The 14793-nt window shown below is 40.4% G+C and overlaps 1 non-coding gene across 1 annotated transcript; it reads left to right on the plus strand.

The window, feature by feature from the left end:
- Positions 1–12764: 12764 nt before the first annotated feature.
- LOC112087145 lies at positions 12765–12870 on the plus strand. The gene has a single exon (XR_002899915.1). It is a non-coding gene; the product is annotated as a small nucleolar RNA R71 (small nucleolar RNA).
- The last annotated feature ends 1923 nt before the right edge of the window (positions 12871–14793 follow it).

Below are 14793 nucleotides of genomic sequence, written 5' to 3' on the forward strand. Positions count from 1 at the left end.
CCTCAGAAGAAGAGCAGAGTTTTAGGAATGGGATCCATCCATGATACCCCGATGGCTTCTGGGACTGGTCATGTCCGGGCAGAAGATCCATCGGTTATTCGGCAGGAGCTCCAGCAGATGCGTACGCACTACGAGACGAAGATCGAACAGTTCTACTGTCTCTTCGATATTTTAGGTGCCGACAACCCGTTGATCGCGGCACAGTAGGACAGGATGCGGGCATCTGGACTCCTCGGTGCTTCTTCTTCATCCTCGAGGTGCTTCTTTTTCATCCTCGAGGAGGCAACCACCAGTGCAGATGGACGAGGAGATGTTCCGGTTTCTCGGGGTGGATCTTCCTAGAGCCAGGGACCAGGCGCCGAGAAACTCTAGCCGAGCTGCCGGCAAGCAACCTGCAGGCCAAGATGGGGAGTATGAGGATGCGGGATAGACGACATTAGTGTAGATTTAGGTCTTTGATAGGTTTTTTTAGTAATTAATGTAATTTTTTTATTTTAAATTTTAATTAAATTTAAATGTATATATTTTTAAATTATATTTGAATTTTTTAATTAAAATTTCAATTTATTTGTATCTAGATAGAGTCAAATCTCTCTTACCTACTGTATATAAACATGTGTAACTCCTTATAATCAATATACAGAAATCACACGCTCTACATGGTATCAGAGTTCACGATCTAAAAAAAAAACAGTCTCATTTCCTTATTTCTCTCTCTCTCTCAACAATGGCCAGTGATTCCTTCTCTGCACTAATCATTCCGATCTACGACAGTGCCGATCCGAAGACATATCTCATCAGCGTCAACATGTCTTCGGTCACCAAACTCACTGCAATCAACTACCTAACATGGCGTATCAAGAAGCGCATGAAATCCACACATTCATTGATGTTGACAACGTACGACATGCCCAATGCTCACCAACAATGGTCTTGTTCAGCCTAATCTGGCTTATTCACCTTGGAAAAGACAAGATTGAAGGCTTTACGGCTCCCTCATTTGATCAATCTACCTCAACATCCAACCTGTTGTCACCCGAGCCAAGACGGCTCATGAAATCTGGATAATTCTGGAGAAAACATACAGCACAGCTTCACGTGGTCATCTCGAGAAGATCAGACAACAACTCAAACGCAACACCAAAGGAACTCAAATCGTGACAGAATACATGCGTGGTATTCTCACCAAAGCCGATGATCTGCAATGGATCATGAAGACCTTCTTGACATCGTTGTCGAAGGTCTTGGTGATGACTATCGAATAACTGCAGAGATGGTGAATGTGATGTGGGTGCAGTGGACAACACAAGTTTTACCCTAAACAGGCTGCAAGTGCATAGCAAACATACTTAGAGATCGAATCCACAGGGATTTGTGTGTTGAGGACTTCTAACTGATGCTAAAAATAATTGTAGACCTAATCAGTAAAAAAGGGTTTTGGTTTGTCACTAAATCTAACTAAGCAGAGAATTAAATAGCTTGAAATAAAAATTGGTTAAAAACAATATGGAAAACGGCGCTGGGATTAGGGTTCATCTCTAGGGTTCATGTTCTTTGACACAAGAAATTTAGGTAAAGAATTTTTATAACTTTGAATCAAATGCGCTCCAAAACTCCAAGTTTCATGAAAAACCATTTAAAACTCCAAAACATGGAAAATACTTTAAAACCTTTAAAACTGAGTGAAAAAACCTGCATAAAATATCTCCATAAAAATGGTCAAAATCAGGTGTTATCAACTCCCCCAAACTTAAACCTTAATTTGTCTTCAAACAAAACCAAAGATCTAAATCTAGAAAAGAGGTTTGAAAATCGCAGGAATTAACAAAATTTCAGAGACCATGCTTCTAAACTAAAGTCAATCATTATACTCAGATCAGGTATAGTCTAGAAAATTCTCACCAAAATACATGCATAACTAGTCCATTGGTCCGTCATGCAAAAATTTACAAACTTAAACCTATCTTCCAGTCAACTAGCTCTTTACATTCATTAAAAGTTCAAGTTTTTCTCATCAAAAGAATTTAATAAGGCAATCAAGGCTAGGTATTCAAAATAGCTCTTTTAGGGGTGAGGTTCTTAGTGTTTAGGATTACCTTTTTCTGGTGACAGGATATTATAAAAAAAACAGTAAGAGAGGATGGAGCTGTTGGTATCCACAGTTTCCAGTAATATTCTTCTTGCTTCAAGATTTCTGGCTTCATTTCTTCAAGTTCTTCCCATAACTCCCACAGACTTAGATTTTTGTTCAGGTTTTAAAACCAATGCTCCACTGATGAATACTTGTAGCCTTTTCTCCAAATAATTTTGGCCATTCTAGACTCTTTTAGGCTTTTGGTTTCCTTTCCTTTCATTTTTTTCTCTTTTCTGATTTTTTTTTGAAAGGCGAAACCGCCTTGGAATATAGTCTAGTACTAACCACAAAAAAGAACTATCATGTAAAGTCTAGAAGCACATGGGTCTTACTCTTCATATTTTTGTGACTAAACCTATGGGACTTAAGAATGATGGAAGGGAATAAAATCAAAAATAGAAAGTGTTCAATTGGAACATGAAAACGTGACCAAGTTTGTCCTAGTTACTCTTCGGGACGGAGTGGAAGAAGGGAGGAGATTCGCGAACGAGGAAAGGGACCCAATAACTTCGAAAGAATTGAACGAGGAGCCGTATGAGGTGAAAATCTCATGTACGGATCTGTAGAGTGGCAGTAAGGGTGACTTATCTGTCAACTTTTCCACTATCACCCCCAAAAAACCAAACTCTGCCTTACGTAAAGTTGCCAGAGTACGATTAACCTCGGGATTTGAAATCACTGCTTATATACCTGGTATTGGCCATAATTTACAAGAACATTCTGTAGTCTTAGTAAGAGGGGGAAGGCAAACATTCCTGAAAAATACTCAAGGTCTTTTAATAAGCATATAATTTTTTTAAAATTGCAGAAAAATATAAGAAACAAAGAAAATAGATTAGTACGGATAAACATCCTCTCCCATAATTAAATCACCTTGTCCCCAATGTAAAAAAGTTGGTGAGAAGATGGTAAATAAAAGCAAAAGAGTCTAAAATAATAATAATAAAAAGAAAATAATGATAGAACCGCGGGTATGGTGAGGTGATGGATAAGCGCCTATGTCTCATGGCTGTCGTCAGTCTCTATGGCAGCGGGGTCATCATCAATCATGTGGTTCTTCTTCAGGAACTTGTTCATGCGCCTGTTGATCCTCTCCTGCTGGTCAAGCTTCTTCTTCAATGCTGCAAAGTCTACATTGCTCCTAGTGGATGCTCTGGTGTGTGAGAAACTGGTTTGGGATGATGATGGTGCAGGCTGAAGTCTTCTGCTTTTTGCAGCTACCTCTCTCTTAGCTTTTGCAGCCAGAAATTGCTTCATGGTAAAAGGAAGGAGTGGCACAGATGGTAAGTAATCGCGAGTATCTGGTCTCCATCCTTGGTCTGCTCCATCTCGAATTCAGGATACTGAATCTGATGGTAGGAGAACCCTGTACTCAGAGGTACTAGTGCAGAACTTGTAAGAAAATCCAACTGGGTCCATCTTAGCCCTGGAAATAGTCTTGTCTCTATAAAACTAAGAGAGATCAAACCAATCTTTCCAAAGAGGTGTCTCGGCTGAAAAATCAACTCCTGCTGTTATCATAAGCGATATAATGATGCTTCCAAAGGCTGGTGAGATTCTTGACACTCGGTAGCTGAAGTGTCATCAGCTCGGGCTTGAGCACATTCGCCTGGTTGGCTCCGGAAAACACAGTGTGGGATAGCAACTTGTGTACATATCGAACAGCAGGGTGAGAGAGAAGTGAAGCTTTAGATCTTCCTTTGTTATAAGCTCCATGACCCATCAATATCCATAGATCCTCATCTGGATCTTTCTCTAAAGCATTCTCATCACAAGGCAGCTTCAAAGCATCACACATCTCTAAAATGGTAAGAGAATAGAAATGACCTCCAATAGAGAAGGATAGTGTGCCATATAGAGCTCTAGGAGTAGCTCTCTTCTTGGAGCACAAGGTCGCTGATGCAAGGAACTCTCTGGTGTGGCTCTCATAAGTTGGAAAACTCTGTTCCATGAATGATTCATTCAATGGCTATCAAGATACCATATCACATCCTCTCTGATTCCAAGCATCTCAAGAGTAGAGCAATCTATTGCTGGAGTTGGCTTGATCTTCAGCTTCACAAGCTGCTCCAAGTAGTTGATGTCTGGATCGATGGTTTTACCAACAAACTTCACCTTCGGTCTAGAGGAAGACTTAGCTCTCCAAGGTACAGAATTTTGAGAGGGGCCTCTCTCAATCTCTCCTGATAAGATTCTTCTTGTGCAGATATGAAGGAAAAAAAAGTTTCATCATCACTCAGCTGCATCTCGTTCAGTGCATCATATGTATCTTGGGAATGTGGATTCTTCGCATGAGGGCTCTTCTTAGTTCGAATAAGGCGAGCTCGGGATAGTTCCTTGGCCTGCAAAACAAAATTCTCGGGACAGAGAATAAGTGAAGCTACTTTTGAATCAATTTTTATGAGCAAAGATGTTCATACAGCTATCACAAACACATTCACATGACAAACAAACTGTTATTGCATCAAACATTGGAAAATCTTAAGACTTCCTGGTCGAATTCGATACAATGATGTTCCACATATGAAATTTCCAAAGCAAGATAATTAATGCTCATTCATATGCAATATAATCATATTATCTATCAACAATGACCAAACAATCCAGATTTGCTAATGCTGAATCAAACTGTTCTTCAAATTTTGATTTTTTCAAGTATTCAAATCTCATATTTCAAATCTATATGGTCCAGGTGTTAAATCATACTATTAAACTACCCAGAAGTCTAGTCTTGAGCTCAAAGACAGTTTTCCAATCATCCTAAGGTGAATGTCGATATTGGTTTAAGTCTGGTTCGTGTGGTTGATTCATTTGATTCAGGTTTATGATCAAATTGAATTGAACCGGGGCATTGGAGTCTGGTTTTGACTTCGGTTTGAGTGCCGGTTATTGGATATCAAGAGACGACGACGTTTTGCTCTGTTCGGAGCTGATTCAAGAGAAGATGAAGATGACCGTTAGAGTTGTGAGCTGAATCTTGTTACGGTAGTTACAGGATTGGTGAGCGATATATGTAATTGGTGTGATTCATCTCCTGGGTTAAGATTCATTAGATAATTTCGGGTGAGAGATTCTCTTTTGGGTTTGTTCTAGGAAACGAGAGGCTCGTGATTTTCCGGTGAGAGAAAGTGAGTTTCTCGGGAAAGTTTCCGGTATATCGTCTTCTTTTATCTGAACTACTCTCTTAGTGGATTCCGGGGAAATCCTCGGCCAGACGTAGGGTTGCGATTTGCACCTGAACTGGATAAAGTCTCGTGTGCCTTATATTTCTGCAAATCGTATCTTGTGATTTCTCATACTGTTAATCCGTCGAAATCGAGTATCGAGCAAGTGTGATCGAAGAGGTTTTACAACAAGTGGTATCAGAGCGAAGGTTCGGGAAGATTGGGATCGAGCTCGTTTTGGTCACGGAATTGCTCGCTCTGAGGTTGATTCTTTTCTATTTCAAAGATGACTTCCGCAAAGATCGAAATAGAGAAGTTCAACGGGTTGATCGATTACAATATGTGGAGAGAAAGACTGCTTGCGAATCTGGATCTGTTAGGTCGAGTAGAAGCGCTGAAGAAGCAGGAGGAGGAATTTGAGGAGGCTCAAGCCTCGTCGAAGCCAGAAGTAAAAGGAAAGGATGAGTCTACGAGTGATGCAGGATAAAAAAAGTCGATGCAGATCTGGCTGAAAAGCAAAGAAAGGTACGCAGTACGATAGTAATGAGCGTTACCGATAAGATTCTGAGAAAGATCATCAAAGAACAAACAGCTATTGGTATGTTGAAGATCTTTGATTCTCAGTACATGTCTAGGTCATTGCCAAATAGGATGTATTTGAAACAGAAACTCTACGGGTTTAAAATGAATGAGTCTCAGTCAATTGAAAACAACATAGATGAGTTCTTGAGGATCATAACAGATTTGGGAAATGTCATGGTGGAAATTCCGGATGAAGATCAAGCAATTTTTCTATTAATGTCTTTGCCAAAACAGTTTGAACACCTATGTGACACGCTGAGATATGGAAAGGAAACTCTGACTCTGAATGGTGTTATGAACTCTCTGCGTTCAAAACTACTTGAACTCAGTGCTAGCTCAGAGGCGAGTAAAAGTCATGGGGAAGTGTTGTATTCAAACAACTCAAACAAGAGTAAAGGGACTGGAAAGGACTCGGGTCAGAATAAGAAAAAGGGTAAGCAGAACTCAAAGACGAAGGGTAAAGGTTCACTTACTTGCTGGATCTGTGGAGGTGAGGGTCATTTCAAAAGAAATTGCCCGAAGAAGACATCTCAGAATGGAAATGACAGGACAAAAGAACAAGGCGAATCATCCGCTGTTACTGCAATTGAGTTCATAGAGTCCCTTGTGGTGTCAGAAGCAAATGCTGTAGAAGAGGTAGATTTCAATGAGATCTGGATTATGGATACAGGGTGTACATTTCACATGACCCCAAGGAGGGACTGGTTTGTTGATCTCAAAGAGTGCAATGCAGGGGCAGTTCGAATGGCAAATGAAACTGTATCTGCAGTAAAAAGCATAGGAACTATACGGCTAAAGAATTCAGAAGGAAATCTTGTATTGGTGAAGGATGTGAGGTACATTCCTGATTTCTCAAGGAACTTGTTATCTCTGGGAACCTTTGAGGAGCAAGGATGCATATTTTCTTCAGAAGGTGGTATTCTGGATATCAAGAAAGGCAGTAATTACAGTTCTTAGAGCTAGCAGAAAGGGCAAGCTCTATCTTCTGCAGGGAGAAAGCCACATTGGTGAGGTTAACACGGTAGATGCTAATGATGAAAATCATCTATGGCACAGCAGACTAGGCCATGTTAGTAAGAGAGGGATGGATGTTCTCTTGAAGAAAGTGTACTTGAAGAATGTAAAGATAACAGATCTTCAGTTTTGCGAGAGCTGTGTTTACGGAAAGGCTCACAGGACAAGTTTTTCTTCAGGGAAACTTAGAAAATGCGAGAGCTGTGTTTGTGGGGGTCACCAACTGTGCCCCAGTCACTTGGAAAATGTCACTATTTTCTAAGTTTGATCGATGACTATTCCAGGAAAGTGTGGGTGTTTTTCTTAAAGACTACGGATGAAGCTTTTGATAAGTTTGTCGAATGGAAGCTGTTGGTTGAAAATCAGTCTGGTCTAAAAGTCAAGAAACTAAGGACTGACAACGGTTTGGAATTCTGCAATCGTGAGTTTGATGGATACTGCGCACAGAATGGGATTGCTCGGTATAAAACAATACCTCACACTCCACAGCAAAATGGAGTGGTGGAGAGGATGAACCGAACAATTCTGGAGAGGATAAGGAGTATTCTTAGTGAGTCAGGCTTGCCAAAAGTGTTCTGGGTCGAAGCTGTTAACACAGTGGTGTATTTGGTGAATCGGACTCCATCTGCAGCAATTCAGGATCAAATACCTGAGGAAGTTAGGTCTAAGACGGTTCCAAGTTTTACCCATTTAAGGAGGTTTGGGTGTGTTTGCTACTATCACACTGATGATGGTAAGCTGCAACCAAGAGCTAAGAAGGGGATTTTCATAGGCTATCCCCTTGGAGTTAAAGGGTACAAAATCTGGTCTTTGGATGACAGGAGAAACATCATCAGTAGAAATGTAACTTTCAAAGAGAAAGAATGTTACAAGGATTTAGCAAAACTGGTTGGTGGGTCTAAAGGAAATAACATGGAATTTCTGGACATTGAGCTTGGTATTGACAGAGAGGAGGATATCAGCTTAGGAGGAGACACACAGAGTCCACGGAATAGGGTTAGTTTGACTTCAGGAGAAAATCCGATTGACCTATGTTCTGAGGAGGAAGGAGACTCAGGAGATGATTCAGATGATCATGAGACAGAAGAATATGTTCTAGCTCGGGACAGACAGAGAAGACATATCATACCACCAAAAAGGTATGATGACTTCGTGCATATGGCTTTGCTAGTCTCTGAAGAGGCTGATCCACAAGAACCAAATGATTTCAAGGCAGCTATGAATGATCCTCAGAGAGATCAGTGGATAAGTGCATCAGATGAAGAAATGGATTTGCTTCACAAGAATCTAACTTGGATTCTGGTGGAAAAACCGAAGAATAGAAAGATCATTGGTTGTAAGTGGATCTTCAAGAAGAAACCAGGTATTCCTGGAGTTGAACAACCGAGATTTAAAGCGAGGCTAGTGGCCAAAGGGTATGCTCAGAAGGAGGGAGTGGATTACAATGAGATTTTTGCTCCGGTTGTAAGACATGTTTCCATCAGGTTCCTAATGTCTATCGTGGTTAATGAAGACCTGGAGCTTGAGCAGCTCGATGTGAAAATGGCGTTTTTGCACAGAGAGTTGGAGGAGGAGATCTACATGGCTCAACCCGAGGGTTTTGTAGAAAAAGGCAAAGACGACTGGGTCTGTCTTCTGAAAAAGTCGCTGTATGGGCTTAAACAAAGTCCCAGGCAGTAGAATCAGAAGTTCAATGAGTTTATGCTTGAGATTGGGTTCAGGAGGAGTAAACGTGATAGCTGTGTGTATATAAGAAACCAGTCAGGCACTTTGTTATATCTCCTGTTATATGTTGACGATATGTTGGTTGCTTGCAGAGATAAGGAAGCCATTGTTGATCTAATGAAGCAGTTGAGTTTGAAGTTTGAAATGAAGGACTTGGGACCAGCAAAGAAAATTCTTAGGATAGATATAATACGAGACAGAAAAGCTGGTACTCTCAGGCTGTCTCAAGAAGATTATATGGAAAAGGTTCTGAGGAATTTTAGCATGGAGTGAGCCAAGTCGGTTCTCACACCATTTGGTATGCATTTCAAGTTGAAGGCTGCAACTGAGGAGCAATTGGAACAAGATGCTCAGTTCATGAAGGGAGTACCATACTCAAATGCTGTTGGTAGTCTTATGTATGGGATGATTGGAACAAGGCCTGACCTTGCTTATCCAGTTGGGATGATAAGCAGATATATGATTAACCCAACGAAAGAGCACTGGAATGCGGTAAAGTGGGTGCTCAGATATGTAAGAGGGTCAACAAAAGTGAATTTGAAGTTTAGAAAGAATGCTGACTTCAAAGTTTATGGGTTATGTGACGCGGATTATGCTGCAGATTTAGACAAAAGAAGATCGTTGTCTGGCTATGCATTCTTGGCAGGAGGAAATGTTGTTAGCTGGAAGTCCACACTCCAAAAGGTTGTGGCCCTGTCTACTACTGAATACGAGTACATTTCCATGTGTGAAGCTTCTAAGGAGGCAGTATGGCTCAGGGGTCTAAGTGCAGAGTTCGGTTACCCACAAGAAAGTGTGGAAATTTTTTGTGACTCACAAAGTGCATTAGCTCTCGCTAAGAACAATGTGTACCACGAAAGAACTAAGCACGTGGAGACCAAGTATCATCATGTCCGTGACAGAATCGAAGCTGGGAGAGTTAAGGTAACAAAAGTACACACAAGTGAGAATCCAGCTGATGTGTTTACAAAGGTGTTGCCGACGAGTAAGTTCAAAGGTCTTCTGAGCTTACTCGGTGTCTCTGATGGCTGATCGGAGGAACAAACCAAGGATGGAGTTCAACTAAGAGAGTAGAGTTCTGCAGACTTAACCAAGGAGGAGTTTGTCGATATTGGTTTAAGTCTGGTTCGTGTGGTTGATTCATTTGATTCAGGTTTATGATCAAATTGAATTGAACCGGGGCATTGGAGTCTGGTTTTGACTTCGGTTTGAGTGCCGGTTATTGGATATCAAGAGATGACGACGTTTTGCTCTGTTCGGAGCTGATTCAAGAGAAGATGAAGATGACCGTGAGAGTTGTGAGCTGAATCTTGTAACGGTAGTTACAGGATTGGTGAGCGATATATGTAATTGGTGTGATTCATCTCCTAGGTTAAGATTCATTAGATAATTTTGGGTGAGAGATTCTCTTTTGGGTTTGTTCTAGGAAACGAGAGGCTCGTGATTTTCCGGTGAGAGAAAGTGAGTTTCTCAGGAAAGTTTCCGGTGTATCGTCTTCTTGTATCTGAACTACTCTCTTAGTGGATAAATCCTCGGCCAGACGTAGGGTTGCGATTTGCACCTGAACTGGATAAAGTCTCGTGTGCCTTATATTTCTGCAAATCGTATCTTGTGATTTCTCATACAGTTAATCCGTCGAAATCGAGTATCGAGCAAGTGTGATCAAAGCGGTTTTACAACAGTGAATTTTTGCTCATTCCAAGAAAACCCTAATTTTGAGTTCATAAGAAAACATGAGAAATTTGGATCCATACCTTGATGATAGTGTGACGTGATGATAGATTTGGAATCTCCTTTGAAAAAGAGTGAGACAGATTCAAAATTTTGAAAGAGATTTGTCAGGTTGATATCTGGTCTTTTTCTCAAAATCTGGAAGCTTATTGGAGAAGATGATGAAAAAGAGTCTTTTGATCTTTGAAATCCTCTTTTTCTTTTAAAAATATGTTTTTTTAAGAAAAAATTATTTTAAAATCCTTTGAGGATTACCTTAGCGTGTTTAACACGGAAAAGATTTTTTGGGAACTTTGTTTTATCCCGGAATAAAATCAGGATTTTAAAGTTCTGGTTCGCGGAAAATTGGAAAAACAAGTTGGGAAGCAAAACGGGGGTTGGCCGCGGGTCAACGGTGCGCGGCCATGGCAAACATGTGTTTTTCCGCGAGTGAGGGACTTGGGACGCAGTGAATCAAGCTTCGGCCGCGGAAAAATAGTTCCGGCTTCACCTACTTCTTTCGGTTTTCGGTTTCTTCCTCCATTCTTTTTGTATTTTTCTGGTTTTTTTTAATGTTTTTGGTTTCTCTGGGTTTTATGAAAGCCTGAAATGCATAAAAAATGAAAAATATCAAATGGAAAATAAATAAAAAGAAAAGAAAATCAAACCAAATGGGTTGTCTCCCATCAAGCGCTTTTGTTTAAAGTTTTTAGCTAGACTCTTGGTATGATCAGGATTGAGAAGAAAAGGCAGGATATCTTGAAAGAGTCCTGGAAGTCCTCTTGAGTTTAAAGTTTGGATCACCTTCATCTTGAATCACAATTTTCTTTCCCTTCTTACGGATCTTTGCATCCTTGAAGACATGTTTTGTCCTCTCAACAATTCCTTCAAGGTTTTCCTCCTTCTCCTTGCTGATGTCTGGTGGTACCACTATCTTAATATTTGCAAACTGCTTGGATGCAAGTGCTTTTAGGTCCTTGTTGTTCTCCGAGACCTTCTCCTTAGGCTTGTTCTTGCGGTTTGGAGCTTGATCCAGTGTGGTTTTATAGAACTTTTTCCTGTCAACATTTAAGAAAAAAAAACAGCGATTTGCATGGTCAATGATAGAACCTACTATTGCTAAGAATGCGCAACCAAATATCAAAGGTCTTTCTTTGTCTTGGTCCATCTCTAAGACTTGGAAATCGGCTGGGATGATTTTGTTTCCAATGACCAATGGCAGGTCTTGAATCATTCATTCTGTTCTCTTTTGAGATGAATCACCAAAGATTATCCTCACTGGAGATGAGACAAATGTTCCTATACCAAGTTTCTCAGCAATAGATTTTGACGTAACATTCACATTAGCACCAGAATCACATAAACAATCTGAAAACTCAATTCCAGAAATAGAGCAAGTGAAAGAAAAACGCCCTGGATCCTTAGAGTTTTTCATTCTTTGGTCAAGTAAGCGTTTTGGTACCTTAACCGAAATGATCTGGCTTCTCTCACTCAGTTTTTCTATCCTTCATAAAAGGTTCAGGTGTCAACTTTTCCTTAGAGTCTGCGACTGGTCCTTCTTCCAGAACTGCTGTCATGGCATTGTAGAACTTCTTTGGATTATCTTCCACTCTTCCTGGCAAGACTCCTGGTTGCCTCTTCATCAAATCTGCAATCTGACCTATTTGTAGTTCCAACTCCTTGACATGGGTTACAAGAGATTCAAACTTCCCATTCAAGTCATTGTACATACAATTGATCCTCACTCCCATTTCCCTGATCGACTTCTCATTGCCTTGAGATGTCTGCGTCATGCTTTGTTCAAGCGATATCACCTGGTTACTTAGCTGGGAAAAGGTTGCTTCTAATGAGCTAGTTTGTGCCTGTTGAGGGTTCAAAGGTGGTCTTTGTTGGAAATTTCCTCCTCCATAGCTCCCGTTTTGGAACTTGTTTGGAAAATTCCTCTGCTGCTGCGGATAAGGCTGGTTCTGGGGGTTCTCGGCTCCCTGACTCCTGTATGAGAGATTGTTGAAGTTGGAATTCATGAAGTTGTGGTTGAAAGCTGGACTAAATCGGCTCTGGTATGCTTGAGCTCCCATGAAATTGATTTCTTCTTCTTGATATATGCCATCGTCTTCATATCTTCCATCTTCTTCATTTCCTGTACAGTATTACAAGCATGTATATTCTTATTTTGAGATTTAATAAGTTGACTTACCATGCTCTTTATCTCACTAATCTCCCTTGAATCATGACTAATGATAGTCTTCTTTGATCTGTCATACTTAGAGTTGTTGTTGTGGTTGTTGTTGTTGGCCACAGATAAGTTTTTGATGAGTTCTCTCCCTTGTGTCACAGTTTTTGAACTGAAATCTCCGTTGCTGGCAGTGTCAAGAGAAAGTTGATACTTCTGCTGAAGTCCTCTGTAGAAGGTGCTTAGCAGGTTTCCTCCAGAGAAACCATGATGAGTGCAGTCTCTCTCATAATCTTTAAATCGTTCCCAAGCTTCATAGAAAGATTCTATTGGGCCTTGTTAGAAACTTTGTATCTTGTTTCTCAGCTGGTTCGATCTTGACTTGGTGTAGAAGTGGTTCAGGAAAGCTGACTTGCATTCTTCCCATGAATTAATAAAACCATATGACATAGATTTTAACCATCTAAAAGCTTTATCACTTAGAGAGAAAGGGAAAAGCTTACACTCCACATAGTCTGCAGTGTCTGGAGTGGTCCTCACCATTCCACAAATTTCTTCAAAAAGATCTATGTGATCCATTTGATGCTCAGTAGAGATTCCATAGAATTGATTTTGCTTCACCAGAGAGACAATCTGAGGTTTTATCTCGTGATCTCCTCTTGCTGGGGCAGGAACTGGAATAACTGATATATTTTGAAAGTGCTGGCGAGGTGCATTAAAATCAGCAATAAGTCAATTGAGCGGCTGTCTTCTCGCAGGATTGGCAAGTTGTATGAGTCGATTGGCCTCTCTACCATTTAGTGGAACAATGTTTTCATCATTCCTTCTTTCTCTGGGATCGTCCCGATCTCGTCTCCTTTGATCATCAGCGTATTGAGCAGCATTTCTAGGGATTTGGTTTCCCTCTCCATCGAGTTATGGCTGGCCTTCTGCTTCATGAGCAGCCTCTCGGTCATCTTCGTGAATGGAATCACGGTCATCATCATCTCCAATGTGATCATCTTGATCACAGTTCAAAAAATCTTCCCGATGAGCATTCGGATTGGCCATCTTGAGTGTCCTTTGTCTGAGTTTCCGAAGTTCTCTTTCATGATTGTCGATCTCGTCTAGGGGCCGTACAATGTTGGCAGAATTTCTCCTAGTTTTCATGCTTCTGAGAGTAAAGAAAGCAAAGACAAAAAGAGAAGTTAGAAAATCTCCAGCAGAACTCGATAATCTTGTGGTTTAGAATTGAAATTAGATTAAGAATTCAAATCAACAGCGACAAATCCCCGGCAACAGCGCCAAAAACTTGATGTGGATACAATGGACAACACAAGTTTTACCCTAAACAGGCTGCAAATGCAGAGAAAACGCAGTAGTACTTAGGGATCGAATCCACAAGGATTTGTGTGTTGATGAATTCTAACTTATGCTAAAAACAATCATAGATTTAATCAGATAAAAAGGGGTTTTGGTTTGTAACTAAATCTAACTAAGCAGAAAATTAAAAAGCTTGAAATAAAAGTTGGTTGAAAACAATATGGAAAAGAGGGTTGGGATTAGGGTTCATCTCTAGGGTTCATGTTCTTTGACAGAGGGAATTTAGATAAGGATTTTCTATGACTCTGAAACTCGGATAGACACTTATAAGATTAGCCAACTCTCGTCACCCTAATCATCTAATCATTTATTCTTAGAAATTAACTCTCGCTCTCATGCCAGAATAAGATCATGTATTTCAGATCGGAATCCATCTCGGCTTATGTATCCTCCATAGGTAGCTTTCGTCTCCTATGACGGTGAAGACCATAAGATCCAGTTCAGGCAACCCAGTTACAACACTCTCGTGGCTCGGATTTAACCTAGGATTGGACTCTAGGTTATCAATCCAGAGTTACCGCTTTGAGATTTGGATGAATGGGAGAATCATTTAAATTCAAAATCCTTTAACCTAAAAAACTTAGATTTCACTCGAACATGGGATCCCCTTTGATGGTTCCTTCACCCAACTCGGTGAGTACTCAGACATGGCTGAGCTTGACATCATCGTCGGTTTTGAGAACTAGAAAGCAGAAAAGTAAAGAAACAAAAGTTGCAGAGAAACTTCTCTTATTGAAGACAGTGTATGGTGATGAAAAGATTCTAGAGATGTATAAATAATAAAACCTAAAGCTACAAATGAGTTCTCTCTAAAAGAGATGAAAGAGGCTCACTTACAAAATATCTAAAAATGAGTATTTATAGTGTTTTCTCAAGTGTGGGCGTCTAGAGCTTGTAAATGAGTGGAGGAAGTGTCTTGGGCCTTAGTT

The sequence above is a fragment of the Eutrema salsugineum genome, unplaced genomic scaffold, assembly GCF_000478725.1.
Source record: "Eutrema salsugineum unplaced genomic scaffold, Eutsalg1_0 scaffold_9, whole genome shotgun sequence".
Classification (NCBI taxonomy): Eukaryota; Viridiplantae; Streptophyta; class Magnoliopsida; order Brassicales; family Brassicaceae; genus Eutrema; species Eutrema salsugineum.